Source organism: Rhinoderma darwinii, chromosome 4 (assembly GCF_050947455.1).
Source record: "Rhinoderma darwinii isolate aRhiDar2 chromosome 4, aRhiDar2.hap1, whole genome shotgun sequence".
Lineage (NCBI taxonomy): Eukaryota > Metazoa > Chordata > Amphibia > Anura > Rhinodermatidae > Rhinoderma > Rhinoderma darwinii.
In genome coordinates, this window is record NC_134690.1 from 331,071,903 (window position 1) to 331,092,426 (window position 20,524).

General features: G+C 37.9%; 1 long non-coding RNA gene across 1 annotated transcript in view; it reads right to left on the minus strand.

Annotated features, from left to right (window-relative positions):
• The window catches only part of LOC142761244 (uncharacterized), a 118,529-nt gene that overhangs the window by 93,523 nt on the left and 4,482 nt on the right, over window positions 1-20,524 (minus strand). The window contains exon 3 of the long non-coding RNA XR_012883574.1: window positions 19,911-20,017. This is a non-coding gene — a long non-coding RNA (uncharacterized LOC142761244). The remainder of the gene's footprint in view (window positions 1-19,910; window positions 20,018-20,524) is intronic.

A 20,524-nucleotide genomic window follows, 5' to 3' on the forward strand; every position in this document is an offset into this window, starting at 1 on the left:
GATCTCCATCAACCTTAAGTTCCTTTTGTTGATAACAGAATTTGTCCAGGATTCAATCAAATTCACAAAAATGACAGATCGGCAGAGATTTCACATACAATGGTTTGATGTACAGAAATCTAAAATGGCTGTGAACGGAGCCTTTATTTATAGGTTCACGTTTTCACTTAACACACATTAACCAATGCCATGTATACAAATGCATGCATTCAAAAATACTTCTATATAAGGTAATGACTTTCTTCCTAGAATCCTTTCAAACACATCAACTATTTATTAGTTTGGATTGCTAGATGACGTCATCTTAATTCCATGTATTCAAATGATGGGGAAAGGGAATGGAAATCTTAAAACATATCTTATACATATCTCATACATATCTAATTGAATATAATGCCGTTTTTTTGATAATTTATACAATTTATCCAAATTACTCTAATAGCATCCAACGATTCTAGCCCTATGGGACCCGATATCCTCTGAAGGTGAAAACTTGGATCCTCCTATCCCTTCCTAAACTAGTATAGTGGCCATTAGATTGGGGAATCTACCTATCATGAGTTACAGCCGAAACTGTGGTATATCACGGATTATACGGGTAGCCATATAAACAGTGGGATCATCAAACTTGCCTTGAGATCCTTTCCCACAGATCATCTATAAATCATTTACCTAAGAGTGGGGTGTTCCTGCCAAAAAAAAACAGATCCCTAATTATCTTATTCCTTCCTGACAACCACAATGGACGCATATGTCAACTTGAGAGGGGTTCCATTCATCACAGTAGACGCATATCCATCGAGGCATGGGAACTGCTACTGGTTGCCCCCAGGACTTAAAGATTTGATCTACTTTTTTCGGACTAATGACACAATTTCTAAATTCATAAGATAACCCACTATTCCCAATCCATCCCCCCAGAAATTACACCCTCCACATCATTACACATAACCTACAGAATATTTGTCTCATCCTAATTTGTCCTATGAAACATAACACCCCCTGTACAAATAAAAACATTAGAGACAGTCAGTGGTCAGAAAGAGTAGGAAGATACACACATCTGTTGCTTTCACCTATAGGAGCCACCATTTCCCATAGAGCTCTGATTGCCCACAGGTACTTGGTTTCCCCAAGACTTAAAGATTTGATGTACTTTTTTCTGACTAATGACACAATTTCTACATTCCTAACATAACCCACTATTCCCAATCCATCCCCCCAGAAATTACACCCTCCACATCATTACTCATAACCTATAGAATATTTTTCTCATCCTAATTTGTCCTATTAAACATAACACCCCCTGTACAAATAAAAACTTTAAAAACAGTCAGTGGTTAGAAAAAATAGGAAGATACACATGTCTGTCGTTTTCACCTATCTCAGCCACCATTTCCCATAGAGCTCTGATTGCCCACAGGTACTTGGTTGCCCCAAAGACATAAAGATATGATCTACTTTCTTCTGGCTTCTACATTCAAAACATAGCCCACAATTCCCATCCCCCCAGAAATTACACCATCCAGATCATTACTCATAATCTATAGAATATTTGTCACATCCTAATTTGTCCTATTAAACATAACACCCCTGTACAATTGTAAACATTAAAAACAGTCAGTGGACAGAAGAAAACGGAAGTGTTAGAGTGATCTCCATCAACCTTAAGTTCCTTTTGTTGATAACAGAATTTGTCCAGGATTCAATCAAATTCACAAAAATGACAGATCGGCAGAGATTTCACATACAATGCTTTGATGTACAGAAATCTAAAATGGCTGTGAACGGAGCCTTTATTTATAGGTTCACGCTTTCACTTAACACACATTAACCAATGCCATGTATACAAATGCATGCATTCAAAAATACTTCTATATAAGGTAATGACTTTCTTCCTAGAATCCTTTCAAACACATCAACTATTTATTAGTTTGGATTGCTAGATGACGTCATCTTAATTCCATGTATTCAAATGATGGGGAAAGGGAATGGAAATCTTAAAACATATCTTATACATATCTCATACATATCTAATTGAATATAATGCCGTTTTTTTGATAATTTATACAATTTATCCAAATTACTCTAATAGCATCCAACGATTCTAGCCCTATGGGACCCGATATCCTCTGAAGGTGAAAACTTGGATCCTCCTATCCCTTCCTAAACTAGTATAGTGGCCATTAGATTGGGGAATCTACCTATCATGAGTTACAGCCGAAACTGTGGTATATCACGGATTATACGGGTAGCCATATAAACAGTGGGATCATCAAACTTGCCTTGAGATCCTTTCCCACAGATCATCTATAAATCATTTACCTAAGAGTGGGGTGTTCCTGCCAAAAAAAAACAGATCCCTAATTATCTTATTCCTTCCTGACAACCACAATGGACGCATATGTCAACTTGAGAGGGGTTCCATTCATCACAGTAGACGCATATCCATCGAGGCATGGGAACTGCTACTGGTTGCCCCCAGGACTTAAAGATTTGATCTACTTTTTTCGGACTAATGACACAATTTCTAAATTCATAAGATAACCCACTATTCCCAATCCATCCCCCCAGAAATTACACCCTCCACATCATTACACATAACCTACAGAATATTTGTCTCATCCTAATTTGTCCTATGAAACATAACACCCCCTGTACAAATAAAAACATTAGAGACAGTCAGTGGTCAGAAAGAGTAGGAAGATACACACATCTGTTGCTTTCACCTATAGGAGCCACCATTTCCCATAGAGCTCTGATTGCCCACAGGTACTTGGTTTCCCCAAGACTTAAAGATTTGATGTACTTTTTTCTGACTAATGACACAATTTCTACATTCCTAACATAACCCACTATTCCCAATCCATCCCCCCAGAAATTACACCCTCCACATCATTACTCATAACCTATAGAATATTTTTCTCATCCTAATTTGTCCTATTAAACATAACACCCCCTGTACAAATAAAAACTTTAAAAACAGTCAGTGGTTAGAAAAAATAGGAAGATACACATGTCTGTCGTTTTCACCTATATCAGCCACCATTTCCCATAGAGCTCTGATTGCCCACAGGTACTTGGTTGCCCCAAAGACATAAAGATATGATCTACTTTCTTCTGGCTTCTACATTCAAAACATAGCCCACAATTCCCATCCCCCCAGAAATTACACCATCCAGATCATTACTCACAATCTATAGAATATTTGTCACATCCTAATTTGTCCTATTAAACATAACACCCCTGTACAAATGTAAACATTAAAAACAGTCAGTGGACAGAAGAAAACGGAAGTGTTAGAGTGATCTCCATCAACCTTAAGTTCCTTTTGTTGATAACAGAATTTGTCCAGGATTCAATAAAATTCACAAAAATGACAGATCGGCAGAGATTTCACATACAATGGTTTGATGTACAGAAATCTAAAATGGCTGTGAACGGTGCCTTTATTTATAGGTTCACGCTTTCACTTAACTCCTTAACGCCGAAGGACGGATATATCCGTCCTCAGCAGCTGCTAGTTCGCGCAGGAGGACGGATATATCCGTCCTGTGATGGCGCGGGTACTGAGACTGTACCCACGCGATCAGCGGCAGGAGCACGGCTGTTATACACAGCCTGGCTCCTGCTGCAACTGCCGGAATCGAAGTGCGCGCCGATTCCGGCAGTTTAACCCATTAAATGCCGCTGTCAATAGTGACAGCGGCATCTAATGTGTTTGACAGAGGGGGGAGCTCCCTCTGTCACCCGATCGGCGCCCCCGCAAACAAATCGCGGGTCGCCGTCGGGTTTCCATGACAGCCGGGGGTCTAACAAAGACCCCCAGGTCTGCCTTCAGCAACTGCCTGTTAGGCGATGCCGGAGGCATGACCTAATAGATTGCCTGTCAGTTTTACACTGACAGGCAATAATGCTTCGGTATACTAAGTATACCAAAGCATTATATATGCGATAGGCACATCGCATAGTGAAGTCCCCTGGTGGGACTAAAAAAAAAAATGTCAATCAGTTAAATAAAGTTTGTGAAAAAAAAATAAAAATAATTACAGTCAAAGTCAAATAAAACTACTTTTTTGGCCCAAAAAGTGGTTTTATTTAGTAAAACGGTCAAAACAAATCACACATACACATATATGGTATCCCCGCGTTCGTAACAACTTGACCAATAAAATGAACATATTAATTAAACCGCCGGATGAACGGCGTCCAAAGAAAACGCAAAAAACAACGTCAAAATTCTCTCTTTTCTCCCATTCCCCCCATAAAAAAATAAAATAAAAGTTAATCTATAAGTCCTATGTACCCCAAAATAGTACTAATAAAAACTACACATTGGCCCGCAAAAATCAAGCCCACATACGGCCACATCGACGGAAAAATAAAAACGTTACGGCTCTTGGAATGCGGCGATGCAAAAACAAGTAATTTTTTTCTAAAAGGGTTTTTATTGTGCAAACGTAGGAAAAACATATAAAACCTTTACACATTTGGTATCCCCGTAATCGTGCCGACCCATAGAATAAAGTTAACATGTTATTTACGCTGCATAGTAAACGGCGTAAACTTATAACGTGAAAATCAATGCTGGAATAGCTGCTTATTTTCAATTCTCTCCTAAAATAAAGTTAATAAAAGTTAATCAATATATTAAAAGCATCTAAAAATGGTACAATTACAAAATACAACTCGTCCCGCAAAAAACAAGCCCTTATACGGCTATGTCGACGGAATAAAAAAAGAGTTACGACTCTTGGAATGCGACCGTGAAAAAACAAAAAATAATCCTTGGTCATTAACGTGCAAAATGGCCCGGTCATTAAGGGGTTAAGACACATTAACCAATGCCATGTATACAAATGCATGCATTCAAAAATACTTCTATATAAGGTAATGACTTTCTTCCTAGAATCCTTTCAAACACATCAACTATTTATTAGTTTGGATTGCTAGATGACGTCATCTTAATTCCATGTATTCAAATGATGGGGAAAGGGAATGGAAATCTTAAAACATATCTTATACATATCTCATACATATCTAATTGAATATAATGCCGTTTTTTTGATAATTTATACAATTTATCCAAATTACTCTAATAGCATCCAACGATTCTAGCCCTATGGGACCCGATATCCTCTGAAGGTGAAAACTTGGATCCTCCTATCCCTTCCTAAACTAGTATAGTGGCCATTAGATTGGGGAATCTACCTATCATGAGTTACAGCCGAAACTGTGGTATATCACGGATTATACGGGTAGCCATATAAACAGTGGGATCATCAAACTTGCCTTGAGATCCTTTCCCACAGATCATCTATAAATCATTTACCTAAGAGTGGGGTGTTCCTGCCAAAAAAAAACAGATCCCTAATTATCTTATTCCTTCCTGACAACCACAATGGACGCATATGTCAACTTGAGAGGGGTTCCATTCATCACAGTAGACGCATATCCATCGAGGCATGGGAACTGCTACTGGTTGCCCCCAGGACTTAAAGATTTGATCTACTTTTTTCGGACTAATGACACAATTTCTAAATTCATAAGATAACCCACTATTCCCAATCCATCCCCCCAGAAATTACACCCTCCACATCATTACACATAACCTACAGAATATTTGTCTCATCCTAATTTGTCCTATGAAACATAACACCCCCTGTACAAATAAAAACATTAGAGACAGTCAGTGGTCAGAAAGAGTAGGAAGATACACACATCTGTTGCTTTCACCTATAGGAGCCACCATTTCCCATAGAGCTCTGATTGCCCACAGGTACTTGGTTTCCCCAAGACTTAAAGATTTGATGTACTTTTTTCTGACTAATGACACAATTTCTACATTCCTAACATAACCCACTATTCCCAATCCATCCCCCCAGAAATTACACCCTCCACATCATTACTCATAACCTATAGAATATTTTTCTCATCCTAATTTGTCCTATTAAACATAACACCCCCTGTACAAATAAAAACTTTAAAAACAGTCAGTGGTTAGAAAAAATAGGAAGATACACATGTCTGTCGTTTTCACCTATCTCAGCCACCATTTCCCATAGAGCTCTGATTGCCCACAGGTACTTGGTTGCCCCAAAGACATAAAGATATGATCTACTTTCTTCTGGCTTCTACATTCAAAACATAGCCCACAATTCCCATCCCCCCAGAAATTACACCATCCAGATCATTACTCATAATCTATAGAATATTTGTCACATCCTAATTTGTCCTATTAAACATAACACCCCTGTACAATTGTAAACATTAAAAACAGTCAGTGGACAGAAGAAAACGGAAGTGTTAGAGTGATCTCCATCAACCTTAAGTTCCTTTTGTTGATAACAGAATTTGTCCAGGATTCAATCAAATTCACAAAAATGACAGATCGGCAGAGATTTCACATACAATGGTTTGATGTACAGAAATCTAAAATGGCTGTGAACGGAGCCTTTATTTATAGGTTCACGCTTTCACTTAACACACATTAACCAATGCCATGTATACAAATGCATGCATTCAAAAATACTTCTATATAAGGTAATGACTTTCTTCCTAGAATCCTTTCAAACACATCAACTATTTATTAGTTTGGATTGCTAGATGACGTCATCTTAATTCCATGTATTCAAATGATGGGGAAAGGGAATGGAAATCTTAAAACATATCTTATACATATCTCATACATATCTAATTGAATATAATGCCGTTTTTTTGATAATTTATACAATTTATCCAAATTACTCTAATAGCATCCAACGATTCTAGCCCTATGGGACCCGATATCCTCTGAAGGTGAAAACTTGGATCCTCCTATCCCTTCCTAAACTAGTATAGTGGCCATTAGATTGGGGAATCTACCTATCATGAGTTACAGCCGAAACTGTGGTATATCACGGATTATACGGGTAGCCATATAAACAGTGGGATCATCAAACTTGCCTTGAGATCCTTTCCCACAGATCATCTATAAATCATTTACCTAAGAGTGGGGTGTTCCTGCCAAAAAAAAACAGATCCCTAATTATCTTATTCCTTCCTGACAACCACAATGGACGCATATGTCAACTTGAGAGGGGTTCCATTCATCACAGTAGACGCATATCCATCGAGGCATGGGAACTGCTACTGGTTGCCCCCAGGACTTAAAGATTTGATCTACTTTTTTCGGACTAATGACACAATTTCTAAATTCATAAGATAACCCACTATTCCCAATCCATCCCCCCAGAAATTACACCCTCCACATCATTACACATAACCTACAGAATATTTGTCTCATCCTAATTTGTCCTATGAAACATAACACCCCCTGTACAAATAAAAACATTAGAGACAGTCAGTGGTCAGAAAGAGTAGGAAGATACACACATCTGTTGCTTTCACCTATAGGAGCCACCATTTCCCATAGAGCTCTGATTGCCCACAGGTACTTGGTTTCCCCAAGACTTAAAGATTTGATGTACTTTTTTCTGACTAATGACACAATTTCTACATTCCTAACATAACCCACTATTCCCAATCCATCCCCCCAGAAATTACACCCTCCACATCATTACTCATAACCTATAGAATATTTTTCTCATCCTAATTTGTCCTATTAAACATAACACCCCCTGTACAAATAAAAACTTTAAAAACAGTCAGTGGTTAGAAAAAATAGGAAGATACACATGTCTGTCGTTTTCACCTATATCAGCCACCATTTCCCATAGAGCTCTGATTGCCCACAGGTACTTGGTTGCCCCAAAGACATAAAGATATGATCTACTTTCTTCTGGCTTCTACATTCAAAACATAGCCCACAATTCCCATCCCCCCAGAAATTACACCATCCAGATCATTACTCATAATCTATAGAATATTTGTCACATCCTAATTTGTCCTATTAAACATAACACCCCTGTACAATTGTAAACATTAAAAACAGTCAGTGGACAGAAGAAAACGGAAGTGTTAGAGTGATCTCCATCAACCTTAAGTTCCTTTTGTTGATAACAGAATTTGTCCAGGATTCAATCAAATTCACAAAAATGACAGATCGGCAGAGATTTCACATACAATGGTTTGATGTACAGAAATCTAAAATGGCTGTGAACGGAGCCTTTATTTATAGGTTCACGCTTTCACTTAACACACATTAACCAATGCCATGTATACAAATGCATGCATTCAAAAATACTTCTATATAAGGTAATGACTTTCTTCCTAGAATCCTTTCAAACACATCAACTATTTATTAGTTTGGATTGCTAGATGACGTCATCTTAATTCCATGTATTCAAATGATGGGGAAAGGGAATGGAAATCTTAAAACATATCTTATACATATCTCATACATATCTAATTGAATATAATGCCGTTTTTTTGATAATTTATACAATTTATACAAATTACTCTAATAGCATCCAACGATTCTATCCCTATGGGACCCGATATCCTCTGAAGGTGAAAACTTGGATCCTCCTATCCCTTCCTAAACTAGTATAGTGGCCATTAGATTGGGGAATCTACCTATCATGAGTTACAGCCGAAACTGTGGTATATCACGGATTATACGGGTAGCCATATAAACAGTGGGATCATCAAACTTGCCTTGAGATCCTTTCCCACAGATCATCTATAAATCATTTACCTAAGAGTGGGGTGTTCCTGCCAAAAAAAAACAGATCCCTAATTATCTTATTCCTTCCTGACAACCACAATGGACGCATATGTCAACTTGAGAGGGGTTCCATTCATCACAGTAGACGAATATCCATCGAGGCATGGGAACTGCTACTGGGAGCAAGGATGTAGAAGTTATTTCATGTCCCAATGTTACTCCTTTTTCTACACATGGAACTTTAATCTGTGTTGGGTTTTTGTAACAATTACAAGACTTCGTCATCAGTATAAAAATTAGATTGACAGTCAGATAAATCAGTATTCTTATAATAAATACCTGCAAAGCTACATGTAATATTCCGTAAAACCAAGCACCTATTCCCTTAAACCAGTTAGCTGTTAGCCAACTAAGCCAATCTGGCAATTTGAAATTACAGTCACCCTGAGAGTTAACTTTCCTGAACTCTTCCTTAACCCTCTTCGCCTTGATATCACACTTGACTAGCAACAGTCCAGAGGGTTCTATATAATGGCAGCAGGCAGGGCCTACTATCTGACACGTACCGCCTAGGGATGTTATCCGATAGTCCAGGACCAAAGCATGCTGATTAGTTACTAAGATAAGCTGACTGGTAAGTGTGCTAGTTATATTTAAAACATCATAAACATATTCTGCAATATGTCAGCAAGCTTTTCAATATTATGTGCCTACTAGTGTAAGTGATCGGCCTAACTTTTCTTGCCAGGAAACATGTACTAGGGATTTAGCCTTACTTGGGTTGGCTTCCCTCTTAAACAACATATGATTTGGTATGTTACTCTAAGGAAAATCATTATTTTCGCATACCCATGTGGGTAGCTGGAGTCTAGCTAATGTACAGGTTCCTTCTTCTCCTATGGGTATCCATTGATAGGCATTATGACCACAGAATATATATATATCATTTGGAAGCATATAGGCGCCACTCATATGATGTTTCATCATATCTGCTAGTTCCCCAAACCTTAGGGAATTATTGAAAAGGCACCATGGTTCACTAGTCTTGTTACCCATGGGGCAATGATATATTTCCTGTCTGTATATAGAAGGATCACTTTGATTATAATTATCCCCAAGATTAGGAATAGCTCCCCTTTGGGTACAGGTGGTATTTTCTCCTTTCGTGAAATTTGACGCCCATCTCCAACTGGATCATGCACATACCGGCCCAAACAGTCTTTTGATTATGGCATGTTACAATCAAGATAATCTGAAGCCTTCTGGCAACCTCATCTGCCATTCGGTTACCTACGACCTCAGGTGACTGTTTCATTGTGTGCGCCTGGACTTTTATAATGGCTGCCTTTTTAGGTAGCTGTTAGGCTCTGAATAGGGCTGCTAAATCTTCACTGTTTTTCACAGGTTTACCTGATAAGCTAACAAAATCTCTGCTCTTCCAAATTGGGCTATAATCATGTGCAACACCCTCCCCAATATCATTTTAACCTATAGAATCTGTTAATTTATATTTTGTCCTATTAATCATAATATGTATTCTTATATTTCCTATATTACAAAATATTCCCATTTACAAATATTTCCCCATGCTAATTATCTCTTCCTCTGTTAATAACCTTTTATAAAAAAACACTCCAAAAAAAACACCTAATAACAGTCAGTGGTCAGAAAAAACTAGGAATATACATACAACCAACGTTTTCACCTACAGGAGCCACCATTTTCCATATAGCTCTGATTACCCACAGGTACTTGGTTGCCCTCAGGACTTAAAGATTTGATGTACTTTTTTTTGACTAATGACACAATTTTTACACTCAAAACATCACATACAATTCCCCATCCATACCACTAGAAACGACACCATCCGCAACATCATGTTCAACCTATAGAATATTTGTTAATCCATATTTTGTCATATTGAACATAGTATTTATTCCTACATTTCCTATATTGCTAAATTTCCGCACTTACAATGTACTCCCCATGCTACATATCTCTTCCTCTATTAATTTCCTGTCATAAAAAAAACTAACTAAAAAAAACCCATAATAACAATCAGTGGTCATAAAAAATAGGAAGATACACATGCCCATCTTTTTCACCTATAGGAGCCACCTTTTCCCATAGAGCTCTAAATGTGCACAGGTACTTCGTTGCCCCCAGGACTTAAAGATTTTATCTACTTTTATTTCTGATTAATGACACAATTTCTACATTCCTAACATAACCCACTATTCCCAATCCATCCCCCCAGAAATTACACCCCCATATCATTACTCATAACCTATAGAATATTTGACACATCCTAATTTGTCCTATTAAACATAACACCCCCTGTACAAATAAAAACATTAAAAACAGTCAGTGGTCAGAAAAAATAGGAAGATACACACGTCTGTCGTTTTCACCTATAGGGGCCACCATTTCCCATAGAGCTCTAATTGCCCACAGGTACTTGGTTCCCCCAGGACTTAAAGATTTGATCTACTTTTTTCTGACTAATGACACAATTTCCACATTCAAAACATCACATACAATTCCCCATCCATCCCACCACAAATGACACCCTCCGCAACATCATGTTTAACCTATAGAATATTTGTTAATCCATGTTTTGTGATATCAAACATAGTATTTATTCCCATATTTCCTATATTGAAAAATATACGCACTTACAATGATATCCCCATGCTACATATCTCTTCCTCTATTAATAACCTTTCATTTAAAAAAAAACAAAACTCTAATACACACTTTCGCCGTTTTCACCTATAGCAGCCACCATTTTCCATATAGCGTGATTGCCCCTAGGTACTTGGTTGCGCTCAGGACTTAAAGATTTGATCTACTTTTTTCTGAGTTACACAATTTCTACATTTTTAAAAATTACACTCAATTCCTCATCCATCCCCCCAGAAATGACACCCTCCACATTATTACTCATAACCTATGGAATATTTGTCACATCCTAATTTGTCCTATAGAAATAAAAACATTAAACACTGTCAGTGGTCAGAAAAATAGGAAGATACACACATCTGTCGTTTTCATCTATAGAAGCCAGCATTTCCCATAGAGCTCTGATTGCCCACAGGTACTTGGTTTCCCCAGGACATAAAGATTTGATCTATATTTTTCTGACCAATGACACAATTCTACATTCAAAACATCACACTCAATACCTCATCCATCCCCCAGAAATTCCGCCCTCCCCAACATCATGTTTAACCTATGGAATATCTGTGAATTTATATTTTGTTCTATCAAACATAATATTTATTTCCATATTTCCTATATAACAAAATATTCCCTTTTACAATGAACTCCCCATGCTACATATCTCTTCCTCTATTATTAACCTTTCATAAAATAAAATCTAAAAAAACAAACAAATAAGAAGAGTCAGTGGTCAGAAAAAATAGGAGTATACTCAATTCCGTTGTATTCACCTATAGGGGCCACCATTTTCCATAGAACTCTGATTGTGCACAAGTACTTGGTTGCCCCCAGGACTTAAAGATTTGATCTACTTTTTTCTGACTAATGACACAATTTCTACATTCCTAACATAACCCACTATTCCCAATCCATCCCCCCAGAAATTACACCCTCCACATCATTACTCATAACCTATAGAATATTTGTCTCATCCTAATTTGTCCTATTAAACATAACACCCCCTGTACAAATAAAAACATTAAAAACAGTCAGTGGTTAGAAAAAATAGGAAGATACACATGTCTGTCGTTTTCACCTATATCAGCCACCATTTCCCATAGAGCTCTGATTGCCCACAGGTACTTGGTTGCCCCAAAGACATAAAGATATGATCTACTTTCTTCTGGCTTCTATATTCAAAACATAGCCCACAATTCCCATCCCCCCAGAAATTACACCATCCAGATCATTACTCATAATCTATAGAATATTTGTCACATCCTAATTTGTCCTATTAAACATAACACCCCTGTACAAATGTAAACATTAAAAACAGTCAGTGGACAGAAGAAAACGGAAGTGTTAGAGTGATCTCCATCAACCTTAAGTTCCTTTTGTTGATAACAGAATTTGTCCAGGATTCAATCAAATTCACAAAAATGACAGATTGGCAGAGATTTCACATACAATGGTTTGATGTACAGAAATCTAAAATGGCTTTATAGGTTCACGCTTTCACTTAACACACATTAACCAATGCCATGTATACAAATGCATGCATTCAAAAATACTTCTATATAAGGTAATGACTTTCTTCCTAGAATCCTTTCAAACACATCAACTATTTATTAGTTTGGATTGCTAGATGACGTCATCTTAATTCCATGTATTCAAATGATGGGGAAAGGGAATGGAAATCTTAAAACATATCTTATACATATCTCATACATATCTAATTGAATATAATGCCGTTTTTTTGATAATTTATACAATTTATCCAAATTACTCTAATAGCATCCAACGATTCTATCCCTATGGGACCCGATATCCTCTGAAGGTGAAAACTTGGATCCTCCTATCCCTTCCTAAACTAGTATAGTGGCCATTAGATTGGGGAATCTACCTATCATGAGTTACAGCCGAAACTGTGGTATATCACGGATTATACGGGTAGCCATATAAACAGTGGGATCATCAAACTTGCCTTGAGATCCTTTCCCACAGATCATCTATAAATCATTTACCTAAGAGTGGGGTGTTCCTGCCCAAAAAAACCAGATCCCTAATTATCTTATTCCTTCCTGACAACCACAATGGACGCATATGTCAACTTGAGAGGGGTTCCATTCATCACAGTAGACGCATATCCATCGAGGCATGGGAACTGCTACTGGGAGCAAGGATGTAGAAGTTATTTCATGTCCCAATGTTACTCCTTTTTCTACACATGGAACTTTAATCTGTGTTGGGTTTTTCTAACAATTACAAGACTTCGTCATCAGTATAAAAATTAGATTGACAGTCAGGTAAATCAGTATTCTTATAATAAATACCTGCAAATCTACATGTAATATTCCGTAAAACCAAGCACCTATTCCCTTAAACCAGTTAGCTGTTAGCCAACTAAGCCAATCTGGCAATTTGAAATTCCAGTCACCCTGAGAGTTAACTTTCCTGAACTCTTCCTTAACCCTCTTCGCCCTGATATCACACTTGACTTGCAACAGTCCAGAGGGTTCTATATAATGGCAGCAGGCAGGGCCTACTATCTGACACGTACCGCCTTGGGATGTTATCCGATAGTCCATGACCAAAGCATGCTGATTAGTTACTAAGATAAGCTGACTGGTAAGTGTGCTAGTTATATTTAAAGCATCATAAACATATTCTGCAATATGTCAGCAAGCTTTTCAATATTATGTGCCTACTAGTGTAAGTGATAGGCCTAACTTTTCTTGCCAGGGACTAGGGATTTAGCCTTACTTGGGTTGGCTTCCCTCTTAAACAACATATGATTTGGTATGTTACTCTAAGGAAAATCAGTATTTTCGCATACCCATGTGGGTAGCTGGAGTCTAGCTAATGTACAGGTTCCTTCTACTCCTATGGGTATCCATTGATAGGCATTATGACCACAGAATATATAGATATCATTTGGAAGCATAAAGGCGCCACTCATATGATGTTTCATCATATCTGCTAGTTCCCCAAACCTTGGGGAATTATTGAAAAGGCACCATGGTTCACTAGTCTTGTTACCCATGGGGCAATGATATATTTCCTGTCTGTATATAGAAGGATCACTTTGATTATAATTATCCCCAAGATTAGGAATTGCTCCCCTTTGGGTACAGGTGGTATTTTCTCCTTTCGTGAAATTTGACGCCTATCTCCAACTGGATCATGCAAATACCGGCCCAAACAGTCTTTTGATTATGGCATGTTACAGCCCAGATAATCTAAAGCCTTCTGTCCACCTCATCTGCCATTATGTTACCTGTGACCTCAGGTGACTGTTTCCTTGTATATGCCTGGACTTTTATAATGGCTGTCTTTTTAGGTAGCTGTTAGGCTCTGAATAGGGCTGCTAAAGCTTCACTATTTTTCACAGGTTTATTTGATAAGCCAAAAAAAATCTCTGCTCCTCCAAATTGGGCCATAATCATGTGTAACGCCCTCCCCAACATCATTTTAACCTATCTGTTAATTTATATTTTGTCCTATCAATCATTATATGTATTCATATATTTCCTATATTGCAAAATATCCCCATTTACAATGATCCCCCAATGAAACATATCTCTTCCTCTAATATGGAAAAATAGGAAGATACACACGTCCATTGTTTTCACCTATAGGAGCCACCTTTTTCCATAGAGCTCTGATTGCCCACAGATACTTGGTTGCCCCCAGGACTTAAAGGAACAGTTTCATCACAAATTATTTTTTTATATGTTAAAGATGTTAGTGCTTTATTAAAAACGTTTATATTTATTTGTGTGTTTGTGTTTTACTTTTTCTTATTTTTACACTTTTTCTTCCCTATGGGGGCTGCCATTTTTTGTTCCATTTCTGTATGTGTCGATTAACGACACATACAGACATGGAATACGGCAGCCACAGTCCCATAGGGACTGCGAACGGCTCCCGTCCCATTCACTTGTGTGTACGGCGTCTGTGTGGGAACTGCGCATGCGCCGCTCCCACACAGTCCAATTTGAAATTGGCGCCGTCCGGCGCCATTTTCCTGTGGACCGGAAGTCGCAGCCGGACAGTAATATTACTACTTCCGGTCGCGGCTTCCGGACTTGTGCACTTGGACCAGCGGCAGCAGACGGAGCGGACGGGCCGGAGGGAGCCGCGGTGGCAGGAGCAGGTAAGAGATTTCAATGTATGTTCCGTGTTTGTGTGTGTTTACTACTGTATGTAAACCTACTACACTGTGTGTTAGCTCAAAAAATGGCGACACACAGTGTAGGAGGTTACACCGTTCAAACCCCTCATTTATCCCGGCACTAGCCAGGATAAAGGAGGGGGGGATGCTGAGAGCTCACTAGAGCGAGGGCTTTTCACCCAATGTTGCAATGCTGCAATTTTGGGAATAGCTCCATCTAGTGACCAGAAATGGGAAATACTATAAATTAGAATTAATTTATAATATTTCCCATCTCGTGAAAAAAATAAAAAAAATTTGAACAATGTTTAATCACCCACACACTAAATGTTTAATTAAAAAAAACAAAACATGTTTTTATGGCAACACATTGCCTTTAAAGATTTGATCTACTTTTTTCTAAATAATGAAACAATTTCTACATTCAAACTATCACACACAATTCCCCATCCATCCCCCAGAAATGAGGCCCTCACCAACTTCAATCAATTTAACCTATAGAATATATGTTAATCCATATTTTTTCCTATCAAACAAAATATTTATTCCGTATTTCCTATATTACAAAATATTCCCATTCACAATGATCTCCCCATGAAACATATCTCTTCCTCTATTAATAACCTTTCATAAAAAATGAAAACTATAATAAAAAGTAATAACAGTCAGTGGTCATAAAAAAATAGGAAGATACTCACGTCCGTCGTTTTCACCTATAGGAGCCACCATTTCCCATAGAGCTCTGATTGCCCACAGGTACTTGGTTGTCCACAGGACTTAAAGATTTGATCTACTTTTTTCTGACCAGTGACAAAATTTCTGCATTCAAAACATCACACACAATTCCCCATCCACCCCCCCCACCCAGAAATGACACCCTCCCCAACATCATGTTTAAGCTATAGAATATCTGTTAATCCATATTTTGTCCTATCAAACATAATATTTATTCCCATATTTCCTATATTGCAATATATCCACACTTACAATGAACTCCCCATGCTACATATCTCTTCCTCTATTAACCCCTTAACGACCAGGCCTATTTTGGCCTTAATGACCAAGCATCCTTTTTTATTTTCACATTCCAAGAGTTATAACTCTTTTATTTTTCCGTCAACATAGGCGTATGAGGGCTTGTTTTTTGTTGGAGGAGTTGTTTTTTTTAATGGCATATTTTTTTGGTGCATATATTATATTGATTAACTTTTATTAACTTTTTTGGGGGAACGGAATTGAAAGGAACGCTATTCCTGCATTGCTTTTCGCGTTTGAAATGTATGCCGTTCACCATGCGGCATAAATACCATGTTACCTTTATTTTATGGGTTGGTACGATTACGATGATACCACATATGTTAGGTTTTTTATGTTTTATTACGTTTGCACAATAAAAAACCTACTAAATAAAAATAATACATTTTTGCATAACCGTATTCCAAGAGCCATAACTGTATTATTTTTCCATTGATATCGCAATATGAGGGCTAGGTTTTTGTGGGACAAGGTGTAGTTTTCAGTGTTACTATTTTGGGGTGCGTGGGACTTATTGATTAACTTTTATTATATTTTTTTAGTGGGGGAATGCCGAAAAAAAGCGATTTTGATGATGTTTTTAGCTGTTTTTTTTGTACGGCGTTTACTATACAGTTGAATTAATGTGTTAACTCTATTCTTTTTGCTGTTACGATCGCAGCAATACCATATATGTGTACTCTTCATGTTTGATTTTACACTTTTATTAAATAAAACCACCTTTTATGGAAAAAATAGTTTTATTTTATTTTTACTGTTCACATTTTTTTTTAATATTGTTAAAAACTTTATTTGACTGTTTTTAATTATTTTTTTAAGTCCCACTGATCACAGATGTAATACTTTCGTATACTTAACATACCAAAGCATTATTGCCTGTCAGTGTAAAATTGACAGGCAATCTATTAGGCCATGCCTCTGGCATGGCCTAATAGGCATACAGCCAGGGCAGGCCTGGGGGTCTTTGTTAGACACCCGGCTGCCATGGAAACCTGTTGGCGGCCGGAGATCGCATTTGCGGGCCGCCGATGGGTGACAGAGGGAGCTCCCTCCCTCTGTCTATAGTTTTAAATGCTGCAGTCACTATTGACTGTGGCTTTTAATGGGTTAAACGGCTGAGATTTAAGGTTTCTTCAATCTCGGCAGTTGCAGCGGGAGCCTAGCTGTCAGTCATAGCCGGGCTCCCGCGGCTATAGTGCGGGCACTGCTTCTGTGCCCGCACGATCTCCATCACGTACATGCGGGAAGGGGTTAATAACCTTTCATGAATAAATCCTCTAAAAAAAACAAATAACAGTCAGTGGTCAAAAAAAATAGGAAGATACACTTGTCCGTTGTTTTCACCTATAGGAGCCAACATTTCCCATAGAGCTCTGATTGCCCACAGGTACTTGGTTGCCCCCAGGACTTAAAGGTTTTGACTTTTTTCTGACCAATGACACACAGTTACCACATTCAACACAAAACCCACAATTCCCAATCCATCCCCCCAGAAATGAGGCCCTCTTCATTATTACTCATAACCTATAGAATATTTGTCACATCCTAATTTTTCCTATTAACCCCTTAATGACCAGCCTATTTTGAACCTTAATGACCAAGCCATTTTTTACGTTTTTCCATCGTCGCATTCCAAGAGCTATAACCTTTTTATTTTTGCGTCGACATAGCCGTATAAGGTCTTGTTTTTTACGGGACAAGTTGTACTTTTTAACAGCACCATTTTGGGGGACATATTATTTATTGATTAACTTTTATTAACTTTTTTTTGGGGGGGAATAGAAAAAGACTGAAAATTCGCCACTCTTTTTCGCGTCTTAAATCAACGGCGTTTACCGTGTGATATAAATAACACAATAACTTTATTCAGCGGGTTGTTACGATTGCAACGATACCAAATTTGTATAGTTTTTGTATGTTTTACTACTTTTTCACATATTTGAAGAGCCGTAACGTTTTTATTTTTTCGCCGATGCGGTCGTATGAGGGCTTTTTTTTTGCGGCAAGACTTGTAGTTTTTATTGGTACCATTTTGGAGTAGATGCGACTTTTTGATCTCATTTTATCAAATTTTTTTTGTCAGGATTCACAGAAAACAGCAATTTTTCCATAGTTTTTTATTAAATTTTTTACGGCGTTCACCGTGCGGGTTAAATAATGTAATAGATTTATAGTCGGGGTCGTTACGGACGCGGCGATACCAAATATGTGTAACTTTTTTACTTTATTTTGTATTTTTAATAGTAAAGCATTATGTATGGGGAAAAGCTGGGTTTTTCATTTTTTTCACATTTTTTTTTTTAATTGACTTTATTAAACTTTTTTTTCACTTTTTTACTAGTCCCACTAGGGGACTATAATATGCAATTCTCCGATCGCTATTGTAATACACTGCAAAACTTTTGTATTGCAGTGTATTACTGCCTGTCCGTTTAAAACGGGCAAGCATCTGCTAGGTCATGCCAGAGGCATGATCTAGCAGGCATTCGCTCCAGGCAGACCTGGGGGCCTTTATTAGGCCCCCGGCTGCCATTAGAGACACAGACACTCGGCGATCTTATCGCCGGGTGTTGGTGGGGAGAGAGGGAGCTCCCTCCCTCTCTCCAAAACCACTCAGATGCGGTGCACGCTATTGCGCAACGCATCTGAAGGGTTAAACAGGTGAGATCGATACTAATATCGATCTCACCCGGCAGAACAGGGACGCTCCCAGCCCTCACCTGCCTCTAGATTTGACGCTCCCTGCTCTGTTTACTTTATCCTGATGCAGTGCCGTAAAAAGGCATATGCATCAGAATAAAGCCCGTTAGTGGCCGCCGTTAAAAGGCGTATTGGCGGTCACTAACGGGTTAAACATAAGATTGCTATACAAATAAAAACATTATTAAAAGTCAGTGGTCAGAAAAAATAGGAAGATACACACGTGGTTTGTAAACATTATTAAAAGTCAGTGGTCAGAAAAAATAGGAAGATACACACGTCCGTGGTTTTCACCTATAGGAGCCACCATTTCCCATAGAGCTCTGATTGCCCACAGGTACTTGGTTGCCATAGGACTTGATGTACTTTTTTCTGACTAATGACGCAATTTTCACATACAAAACATTATACACATTCCCTCATTTATCCCCCCAGAAATGACACTTTCTCCACAACATTACTTTTAACCTATAGAATTTGTTCTATTACACATAATATTTGCTCCCACATTTCCTGTCATTCTCCTCTTGTTGAACATCCATCCCTGTTATAAATTCCCTCCCTTTCCTCCATGAGGCTTTTTCTAGTACAGCTGAAATATTATCCATTTTTTTTGTTACTCGATAAATATTCTACAATTATTCTCCTAGGACATATTGTGTGTAATCTAGATATTAATTGGTTTTCTTGTGAATCGTTCCCACGTCTAGATTACAGAGGTCGGATACTTACGTCTTCATCCTCTTCTATAGCCATTTCTTCTCCCATAGAGCTCCATGTGACAACTGATACTTTGTAGCTTTGAAGTGTTGTATATTTTCTAGCAAATGTAAGACGTCCTATAAGACAAAAGAGAAATATGAGAAAAAGTCTCTATTAAAATATACATTTAGTTTTTCAGAGAATAATAATAATCTCGCCACTCCTGACCCACAACTTCGATTTACTTTCCTCTTTTGGGAAGGGCTCTCTTCTCTTGTTTTAGGTCATGACCAGACGTGGCGTATTTTTTCCGCCACTGTCCGCATCAATGCCGCACATAATCTGCGTTGCAGATTCTGTTGCGGCTCTGCCTAAAATGGGCATTAACCCCTTAATGACCAGCCTATTTTGGACCTTAATGACCAAGCTATTTTTTACGTTTTTCAATCGTCGTATTCCAAGAGCTATAACCTTCTTATTTTTGCGTCGACATAGCTGTATAAGGTCTTGTTTTTTTGCGGGACAAGTTGTATTTTTTAATAGCACCATTTTTAGGTACATATTATTTATTGATTAACTTTCATTAACTTTTTTTTGGGGGGAATAGAAAAAAATCTGAAATTTCGCCACCCTTTTTTGCGTCC